General features: G+C 44.9%; 1 long non-coding RNA gene across 1 annotated transcript; it reads left to right on the top strand.

Annotated features, from left to right (window-relative positions):
* The first annotated feature begins 3,269 nt into the window (after positions 1–3,269).
* On the top strand, positions 3,270–9,926 carry LOC119365310. Its single transcript, XR_005175451.1, has 7 exons — positions 3,270–3,681; positions 3,823–3,923; positions 4,493–4,643; positions 4,806–4,893; positions 5,725–6,067; positions 7,342–7,649; positions 8,191–9,926. It is a non-coding gene; the product is annotated as an uncharacterized LOC119365310 (long non-coding RNA).
* Positions 9,927–10,160: the final 234 nt, after the last annotated feature.

Genomic DNA, 10,160 nt, shown 5'->3' with positions numbered 1-10,160 from the left:
CCAGTGGGTGACTACTATAAAGTCCGGGAAAGAAAAGTTTTTGGTAGCATATCCAACAGAACAAACAGTGGTCGACTGACCTGAACATTGCTTTGAAGGGCAGAACTGGCGTCATAAGCTGCCTGGCTGGCATCCCGGATGGTCTTTAATTGCTCCATCATGATTCCCGCCTGGCGTATCGCTTCCTTCGCCGCGCCAGCTTGGTCCTCTGGGACGTGGTGCGTCGTGAAGAGGGAGGGCTGCTGAGCACTCGTCAATGGATCTGCGAAGGACACCGTGTGTCGAGTGGTGTTCTCTTCCTCCGCAATCAGAATCTCAGGCGCCGTCACGTCCTGGGGCACCTTACTGGCGGACGCTTTCCTACTCCTCCTGCGCTTCAGTGGTTCTTCATCCTCATCATCATCAGGGAGATCGATAACAGTATTGGGTGGAGCTACGGAGAAGAATCAGGATCAGAGATCGCGAGTCAGTCGACTAAGAACGGCGTTAAGAATACAGTACCTGGGTTCGAAGTTGCTGCGTCCTCCATCTCATGGTCATCAGCCCGGGCTGAGGTTTCAGAAGTAGCAGCACTGCAACTCCAAAGGATCAGTCGACTAACTTCAGCGTCGACCAGAGACAAAGTTCACACAAAATAAGAAGACTTAAGCAGAACGATTACCCTGATATGGTGGGGATGGACACCTTCATCTTCGGCAGGAGCTTGGTCGGCTTCGATGAGGCCGCCCTGGGCTGCTTCGGGGCCTTTTCAGTCGGCACCGGAGAGGTGGTCCGAGGGCGTTTGGTCGACTGGGCAACGGTCACAACCCCCTTGCCACGTTCAGTCGAAGGGTCGTGGACAAGCTTCGACCGCCTTTCTGAACGCGGTGGTATGACCTCCTCCTCCTCTTCTTCCTCGTCCTCAACGTCATCTTCATCACCGTCATCATCATCATCGTCGTCATCATCCTCTGCAATGTCCGAGTCCCATTCCTCCTCTCCCTGGCTCTCGCCCCCACTCGCCTCACCCTCCTCAGTCGGAGCTTGGGCCCCATTGGGCATCGAGTACAGCTCGGTGAGAGCCTAGCAGATATCAAGACAAGGATCAGTCGACTAGTCGGCAGGATAAACAGAAATGAATGCGACAAGAACACAGTGGAGAGCAGAGCAAACGTACCTTGTTTGGATCGCTGTTGTGGTCGAGTGGAGGAATCCTTCTAGCTCCGCGTGGGTTGTCCTTGTTTCCGGTAACGGCTACCATCCATCTTTCCAGAGTGACATCGTCGACTACTTCTGGATGGACTCGAGTCTCGTCTTCGGTCCCACAGTACAACCACATGCAGTGGCTCCGGAACTGAAGGGGCTGGATGCGACGCCTAAGGAAGACCTCCAGGAGATCCATGCCCGTCACTCCCTCCCGAACCAACTGCACCACACGCTCCATCAACATCTTCACGTCTGCTTTCTCCTCCGGAATCAACTTCAGAGGGGAGGGCTTTTTCACTCGGTCCATGGTAAACGGAGGGAGTCCACTCGACTGCCCTGGCGTCGACTGGACCTGGCAGTAGAACCAAGTCGACTGCCAGCCTCTGACGGACTCGGGAAAAGTCATGGGCGGGAAGGTGCTCTTATTCCTCACCTAGATCCCCAGACCCCCACACATTTGGACAACTCGGGTTTTCTCATCACCTGGGCTCGCCTTCTTCACGGTCTGAGAGCGACACGTGAATATATGCTTGAACAAACCCCAGTGCGGTCGACAGCCCAGGAAACCCTCACACATGGACACGAACGCGGCAAGATAGGCAATAGAGTTTGGGGTAAAGTGGTGGAGCTGCACTCCAAAGAAATTCAAGAAGCCACGGAAGAAAACACTCGGCGGCAAGGAAAATCCACGATCAACATGGGTGGCCAAGAGCACACACTCACCCTCTTCTGGCTGGGGCTGCCACTCCTTCCTCGGAAGCCTTGCAGCTCCATGAGGGATCAAGCCCTCGTTGGCCATGTCGAGGAGGTCATTTTCTGTGATGGTCGACTGGATCCAGTCTCCTTGGACCCAGCCCTTCGGCAGGCGGGATCTGGACGAGGACCCGCCGCGGCTGGTGGATCTCCCCTTTGCCTTCTCCGACGCCGACGCCTTCTTCGCACGTTCCAGTGCCGCCGCCTTCTCCTTGGCCATGGTTGCCGGCGAGATGCGTGAAGGGAAGTTGTGCGGGGGCGAGAGCAAGCGCGCTGGGCGGGGACGAAGGGAGCAGAGAGAGAGAGAGAGAGAATGCTGAGGCGCAGCACAGAAATCCTCACCGGGCGCATTTATAAGGTCCCTTCCGAGTGGATGACAGGTGGGCCCGGTCGATCTAATCATATCCGGGAGCAGTTATGCAGACAGGATACGTGGCGAAGAAAGCGGCGCGGAGATCGAGGCGTCTATGTCCCGTCCCATCCGAACGCCGCGGCCCGCTCCACTTCGCGCGCGTCCCCAAATTTCGCATCCTGCGGAATCCGCGAACGGCAGATCAGTCTGTCAGACGCGGAGTTTCCCGCGATCCGTCGCTCGGGAATCGTCGAAGCCCGAAATATCACTCGACGAAAGAAGAGAATGAATCGAGTCGACTGAAGACAAGTTGCTCAGCATCAACGAAGAGATTCTTTAGTCCAGAACAATGCACGACCAGAGCGCAAAAGTTAATCGGAAATGACATCAACTCCTTCCTCACTCAAAGCCTCGATCCATTCGGGGGCTAATGATGGGGTCATGTACCTAGGGTAGGGTCACGAACCTGATCTAAGTACCTTACCCAGAGGCATCCTTAGAAGAGGTCGCCTTCCAGTCGACCAACGAGGGACTCACTCGACTGACTTGAAGGACTCGACCACGAAGACTCACTCGACCACCAGGAGGTCAAGAGGCACTCTGCACTGCAACGGCCTGTAATTAAGTAGGCTTTATGATAGTAAAGACACTTTATGTGGGGCGTTATCAGTAACGCCCCAGACTTAACTCACCTTAAACCCTCTCCTACGTGGGCTGGCTGGGGTCCTGGCGCACTCTATATAAGCCACCCCCCTCAACAGGCAAAAGGGTTCGGCACCTTGTAACTCATATACTCATAATCCACTCGACCGCCTCCGGGCTCCGAGACGTAGGGCTATTACTTCTTCCGAGAAGGGCCTGAACTCGTACATCCTTTGTGTTTACAACCTCTCCATAGCTAGGACCTTGCCTCTCCATACCTACCCCCCACTCTACTGTCAGGCTTAGAACCACGACACCTGCCTCCTCCCCAACCAGCACAGCTAGAGGAGGTGACAGATTGGGAGGCAGGCAAAAGGAACCAGGCGGTTCTCCTTCCATGGTTGGGCCTCGACCTGCCACATCTTCCTCCTCCCAGTCCGGCGAAGAGGAGTGGCGGATCCGCTTCCTCAAGCGAGCAGGGGCGCACGGGGATTCGGATCTCGTTGCGAGAGGCCGCCACCATAGAAGTAGGTCCGCGGTGCCGTCACTCTGCTCAAGCTACTGATTCATCCCGTGCGGCGGCAGAAGGAGGTCCTGCAGCCTGCTTCCGTACTACTCCTTGCCGTGTGGGTCGAAATCTCCAGCGGTGCTGTCGTCTGGGTGAGCCCCCCGTCACGGCTGAGACCAGCTCGCCGCCGTCGGCCATGCCACTCTTGCCGGCGCACGGAGCACCTCCCCTCCAAGCACAGGTCCTCCCCTGCTCCCCTCTGTTCCCTCTCTCTTTCGTACATGAAGAGAGCCATGGTAGCAACACACCAGAGTACCAAATTGGAGGCCAAAGAAGCAGATTTGTCTAATTCTCATACTAGATTTAATGAAGGATGTTGCAGGTCGTTACAACACCGATTATGGATATGGATTCATCCAGCTGCGCTGGATGAAGGGATGGTTGGAATAAGAATTGCATGTGACAAACAAGTGCTTCCTCTAGGTATTCTTTCTTGCTAATATCATTGAATTTCTCCTGAGATTTCTCCAGACCTTTCCAGATGTGATTTAGTTTTATCTTCTACATATGTTCTTGTAATGTTATCTTAGGTTCCACTTCAACAAAATATCAAACAAGAACCCTAGCAATTTAGACCTTGGAGGCTGCTTGTGAAAATGAAGTGCTTCAGGTTACTCTTTTGACTATTTGTAGTTCAGTGTTTCTATTAACTAGCCGAAGAAGGGATGCAGATGGATTCTATCTCAAGAAAATAACACCAGCCTTTCTTTGAATGTTCTTGCCCAGCCTTTTATATGTGCCATAAATATTTCTTTGTTATGGTTATTTGCTTTGCGTTCTTGATTGAGACGAGCAAGGAGGACCAGTACTATCTAGCTAGGCAATCCCATGTAAGGGAAAGCATCTACAGTTTTTTGTACGAGTCAAACTTATACAGAATACTTCATGGAGGAAGTAATATATGGGGTTTCTTTTCACTTCCTTGCTCTTGCTTACTCCAGTCTCTTGTTTATTGATAAAGGAATCAACTGACATTCCCTTTCGTTCTACAGATGGGATTCCAAATGTCAGGTGGTTTGGTGTAGAGAGGGTGATTACAATGTTTTGGTGATGGACCCACTGAGGCCAAGCCTTGAGCATCTTTTCGTTTAGTTTTATCTTTGTTTGCTGAGATAAGAGAGATCGTACTCATTCCAATTCCGGGTATAGTTTCCCTTTTTTATTATTGGCTGATGAGAAAATATAATGGCATTCCACACTATACTTTTCTGAATCATGCATAAGGGAGGAATCTCTTAAATACTAATACACAAATTTCTCTTTACCCCTTCTGTAATTTTAGCTTGTGTGTCTTGCTTTATGCAGATAATTTGTCTGCATAGCCTTCGAATGGCACATACTGACCTCAGACTGGAGAATGTTCATGTAAGACCAGTAGACAAACGTTGTCAAAGTAAGCGCCATTCTCTTTCATTCTTATTTTTAGAAATGGCCTTTCTTTATTATTGGTTGGTGAAAAAAATATTATGTCATCCTACACTATACTTTCCTGAAGCATGCATAAGGAATCTCTCAAATACTAATACACAGATTTCTCTTCACCCGTTCTGTAGTTTTAACTTCTGAGAAATGCGCAACTACTTTCTAAACCAGTAAGGTAAATTTGTATGCAAGCTATAAAGTTATTGCTTCTCAAGAATGCTATTTTTGAAATCCAATGTTCAGTTACAAAAGAAAAATATTGTACGGGGTTGTTGGAATGGACTAAGTTAGCGGTGTTGTTCAAATGCTATTCTAGGATCTTTGTATGTCAACAGTCTTAAATGATTTTCCCTCTGTTTTACAACCATTTGTGTTGCTAGACCTACTTTCATGTTCTTAGTTGGCAAATAATCAACTTAGAAAAGGTTATTTTAATTCATCATCATACATATAAACATAATAAACTTCGTTTGGTTTATGGAAAATTGATAAGCTCTATTTATTTGTTTCACTGAGCAATCTATTTATCATTGGACTTTTGGATCAGAAAATCTAATTAGTGCAACTTATTTTTTGCATAGTATGTGCATGCTTGATAGGAACAACTAACTCATGTCTCTTAGATAATACTGCGTGAGGCATGCCAGCATGCCGGCCATTCCTCATGTAAATAACTGAATTTGACATTTGAGATGTATTCTTTAAGCATGGTGGTGTACATAAGTGTACTTGTATCACTTGCCTCATGGGATTATTGTCAGCGGCCTGATCTCCTGTTATGCTACCCTTTGTCTGAATGTAGGAAAGATTTCTGATTCTCAGATAATTATACTATTGAGATGTTCACAAAGGGCGTCCCTAATGCAAGGATGCACTTGAATACTCTTCAGGAGAGCAGGAAAAATTTGCATATTACCTAAATAGAGTTTCCATATTATTTATTTATTTGTTTTGCTTTTGTGCAGCAATTAGATTTTCCGACACTAATATTGTTGTTTGTTGCAGACATGGTTGTCACACATGCGTCCTATCCCAATGGCTCAAATTGTTGGTCCTCGCATGGCAATGTCCCTGCTTGTATTCATGGAGTTGGTCAGCAACTCTCTTATGGCCAGCAACCTCCAACGTTTATTAACCCTCTACAGGTGAGCAGAGTTAACTTTATTCCCTGATGGATGCAGGCCTTGTTAGCTAGCTAATTTTGAATTTACACTTCCTAACATTATTATGTCGAGTTGGGCTTCTGGATTTTCATGCAAGCTTGTACCATTGATTTTTACCGCAAAGATCCATTACCAATATTTTCTCGTTGTTCTTGCTTCTAACCCATGGTTCACTGAAATTGTCGGGCATTGTTGCGTGGTTACAAATTACCTATCTGCTTTTGTACCAATCATAACTACTTTTTAGTTGTCATTGCCAATAATCTAAACACTTTTTATGTGTCAAGGGAGAGCGATTATGATGCCACTGCCTGCTGCTTTAATATCCAAGGATGATCTTTATGTTATTTATGAGACACCTTCTCTACGGTTAGAAGATCATGGTATATAGAAGTTAAGTGAACTTGGTCTGATGATTGTGTATTTTCTGTTGTTTTATCCCTTAAATATGGATTTGTCTAGCTTTCTCTTGTGATTTACTTATTATTAGAAGTGCTTTTCATTGCCTTGGTATTTTGTTGTTTTTCATTGTGTTAGGGACACAAAAGTTTATCACTATGCCTAAATATCACAGAAGACCTGGAAATAATTCAATATTCCAAAATACTTCAGTCAGACCAGAATACTTCAAAAATGGCAGTTGCATTTGTTGGTCTGATGTACATGAGAAGCCCCCATTTTGTTGGCAATAGATGCATGGTTTCTCAAAAAATAAAAATAACTTCATGTTGTATATGATGTATGGTAGTCATGTGTCTCATGTTCTTCGTGTATCGGATTCCAAGTTTTAGGATGGGTGATAAGGTTCCCATGTTTGATATTTTTTTACTTACGCAAAATTGGTCGATGCTGATGAGAATGGCACCGTCTTCCACACTTATATTTTTAATATACAATGTTCCCAATTTTATTGTTTTACTTTTTTGGTTCAATAAGATTAAGATATACACTTTATCTTGTGCTGAATCTGATGTCATTCAGATTGTAGGAATTTTAGGATGGGTCACAAGTTTCTCTTGTTGGATGTTTTCTTTCTCTAGGCAATGCATGACATAGATATGTACTCAGCTGGACATGTTGTTGCCGAGTTTGTGTTGATTTGGCGAGAACCATCAATATTAGTTGACAAAAACCATCATGTTATTATGCCTCCATGTTATATTTAGAGGCGCAACCAGATGTGAGATTCCTACTTAGCTAGATAAGATACAGCGTTGATGGTCTTGTCTCATGTTGTAAACACAAAATATGTACAGACGAGCCTTCCAAAATACGGGTCATCTTGTCTGATGGTCTCCTCTCCTGCCGTCGCCGCCGCCGGAGAAGCTCGCCTCCGCGCCCACAAGCCTCGGATTCGGCGGGATCCAGGACGAGGAGGGGTGGATGAGACGGGGGAGGAGGAGGAGGAGAGCGTGGGGGCGTCCGGGGAGGAATATCCCCGCCGCCTCCTCCGCTCGTGACGCAGGGCCTCGGGCCATGGGGGCATTCGTTGCAGGAGCCTCGCCGCTGACCTCCCGTGCGCGGCACCCGGCCCTGGCAGCGCCAATCTCCCCTTCACACACAGGTACTCCCCCTCTCTCCTCTGTGCCCTCTCCCTCTCTCTCTCTGTATCACTCCCTTTCTTTTAATAATTCCTACAACTTTTTGTTGATTGATATTGGGGATAAATAAACTGTTATTTGTGTTGTTGATTGTTTTGATCTGGACATGGATTGGATAGTGGAGAATTGATACTAGGATAGAGAAATTGTTATTTGTGTTGCTGTTATTTTTTTGATTTGGACATGGATTGTTCAGTGCTAGAACTTCATATCATTATTGTTGAGAAGGTATTGCTAAAAGACAGTTAACTCTCTGATATTTGTCCATTCGCTTTCTATATGGAGTGGAATTAATATGTACAGATGAGCCTTCCAAACTGAATATTTGAGTGCTCATCCTAAGAAGATTAATCCACCTGGACTTTTAACTTGACTTCCAAAGAAGTTCTGAATGATCAAGCATGTTCGGGTTTTTAGTAAACTGAAATAATGTTGCACTCTAACAATAGTATTCTGATTTTCTAAGTTAACAAAATCTTCTCACATACGCGATACGTCATGCAGATCGGGTCGTAGTCGGAGCACAACTAAGGTTGGCGCTGCTCAAGTGTTTGCAGCGGGATCCTCTTCTACAACGGCGATGACAAGGACTCCGCTCCCAGTTCAGTCTATCAACTACACACACAACTCCTGGACCTGCCTTCAGATTTAAGGCAAGCGCTTCAGTACTTCCTTGTGTTGCATAGTCACTAGACTGGGTTTTCTTTGATTCTATGATTGGTTTGTTTTCATCGCAATGTATGTGTCCACACAATCAAAAGGATCAAGATAGCTTCACATAGATTAGTTAATTGGCCAGGTACATACGAAGTTGTGAATCTAAACAGGACGCACCTACATCACCACACCAATATGTTGTGTGTAACACGACCATTCCTAACATACCATGGTTTGCATGCTGGATAACCGATGTGTGTTAAGATGAGCAGCAGCACGCTCACACATTATCTTTGCCGTTTAAATAACCATATTTGTTCTATGAAGTTTCTGTTATATATCTCTATGTCCATGTACTTCTCAAAAGTTACCTTGGATGAGAAGCATTGTTTTGCTGGTCTTTGTGAAGACAAGATAGGAAGATCCATATTCTTGATCAATCAAATATGGTCAAAACTGTAGTTTTTTCACCAGTGTAATCTTATTAATAACTTCGACCAAAAGTCCTACAATCTCATTAGTAATCAGGTGTGGACAAATATGTTTTTAGTCCAGTTTGATCTAATATATCCTATTGAAGCGTACTTTGACCAAACGTCCTACAATCTCATTAGTAATTAATCAGGTGTGGACAAATATGTTTTTAATCCAGTTTGATATGATATTTTCAATTGAAGCAACAAAACCATCGTATTTGGCTTTCCGTAAGCACCAAGTTAGCAATAATAGAGTTGATTAGTAGCTGATACAGTGCTATGAATTTTTATTATAGTCGTCGTTGGTATCAAACTATCAAATCAGTTTATACAGTAGAAACTTGGACAGTGCTAAGATGGATTAGCACGTACAGTTGTAAACTACAGAAAAAAGATTATTTGTCCATTAGTCGATACCGAATTTGATCATATATATTGTTCTATTGAGCTTATTATTGTAAAGTCACCAACAAGTTGAATCAGCTATAAGCCTCTAAGAAGGGTATAGCCGCCTCTGCTTCCGCATTACATCTCCATGTAAGTTTCTAATGTACGTTCACATATAATTTTGGTTGACATTATCTCTTCTGTGAATTCTGCTTGCATTTTTTCAGTTGAAACAGTAACCGAATTTGATAAGTATGCAACGATTTCTGCCCTGCAGCATGAGTAAAATGTTATGAGTTATCACTTCAGATAAGTAACCACTATATTATTTTCTCTGTGTAATTGACCTGTACACATGTTGTCGCTCTGCTTGAACCATCGATCTCTATATGTATTTGAGCTCCTCTCACAGGCTGACTTACCCGAATGGCTACTTTTATTGCCTTTCGACATGCGCAAGTATTTGAGTAGCATGTGACTAATCTTACAGCCCCCTCCCCTGATGTTTGGGATGAATGTTGTAAAATGTTTCACAAATAGATGATGGATTGATGCAATGTCTTACCCAATACAAAAGAAAATCACCCCGATAGTCTGAATGTCAAGCATTTTATGTTTCTGTTTATGTTTACAGAACGTGGGAAGGGGGCATGGCGCACTATTTCACCTTCAGGAGAGAATTGCAGTGTCTTATTTTGTTCATTTTTCTTGCACGAGTTGTGCTGTCAAGAGATCTAGAATACCACTGTTAATAGGCTCTCTGCTCTATATTCTGAAATAATAGTCATGTGTCATGTATCATCCTTGGGTGATGTTTAGGTCTAGATGTGGGTCGTTTTGTCCATAAAAAACCGTGAAGTTGTATGTGCATTTCCTTCTATGCATCTCTTCAGATATTTGATTGATGCAAATATGTACTTTGAATTCTTATTGGATGTCTCTCAATATTGCTAA

The sequence above is a fragment of the Triticum dicoccoides genome, chromosome 2B, assembly GCF_002162155.2.
Source record: "Triticum dicoccoides isolate Atlit2015 ecotype Zavitan chromosome 2B, WEW_v2.0, whole genome shotgun sequence".
Taxonomy (NCBI): domain Eukaryota; kingdom Viridiplantae; phylum Streptophyta; class Magnoliopsida; order Poales; family Poaceae; genus Triticum; species Triticum dicoccoides.
Note: the sequence above shows the minus strand (reverse complement) of the source record. Positions and strands in the feature narration are given on the sequence as shown.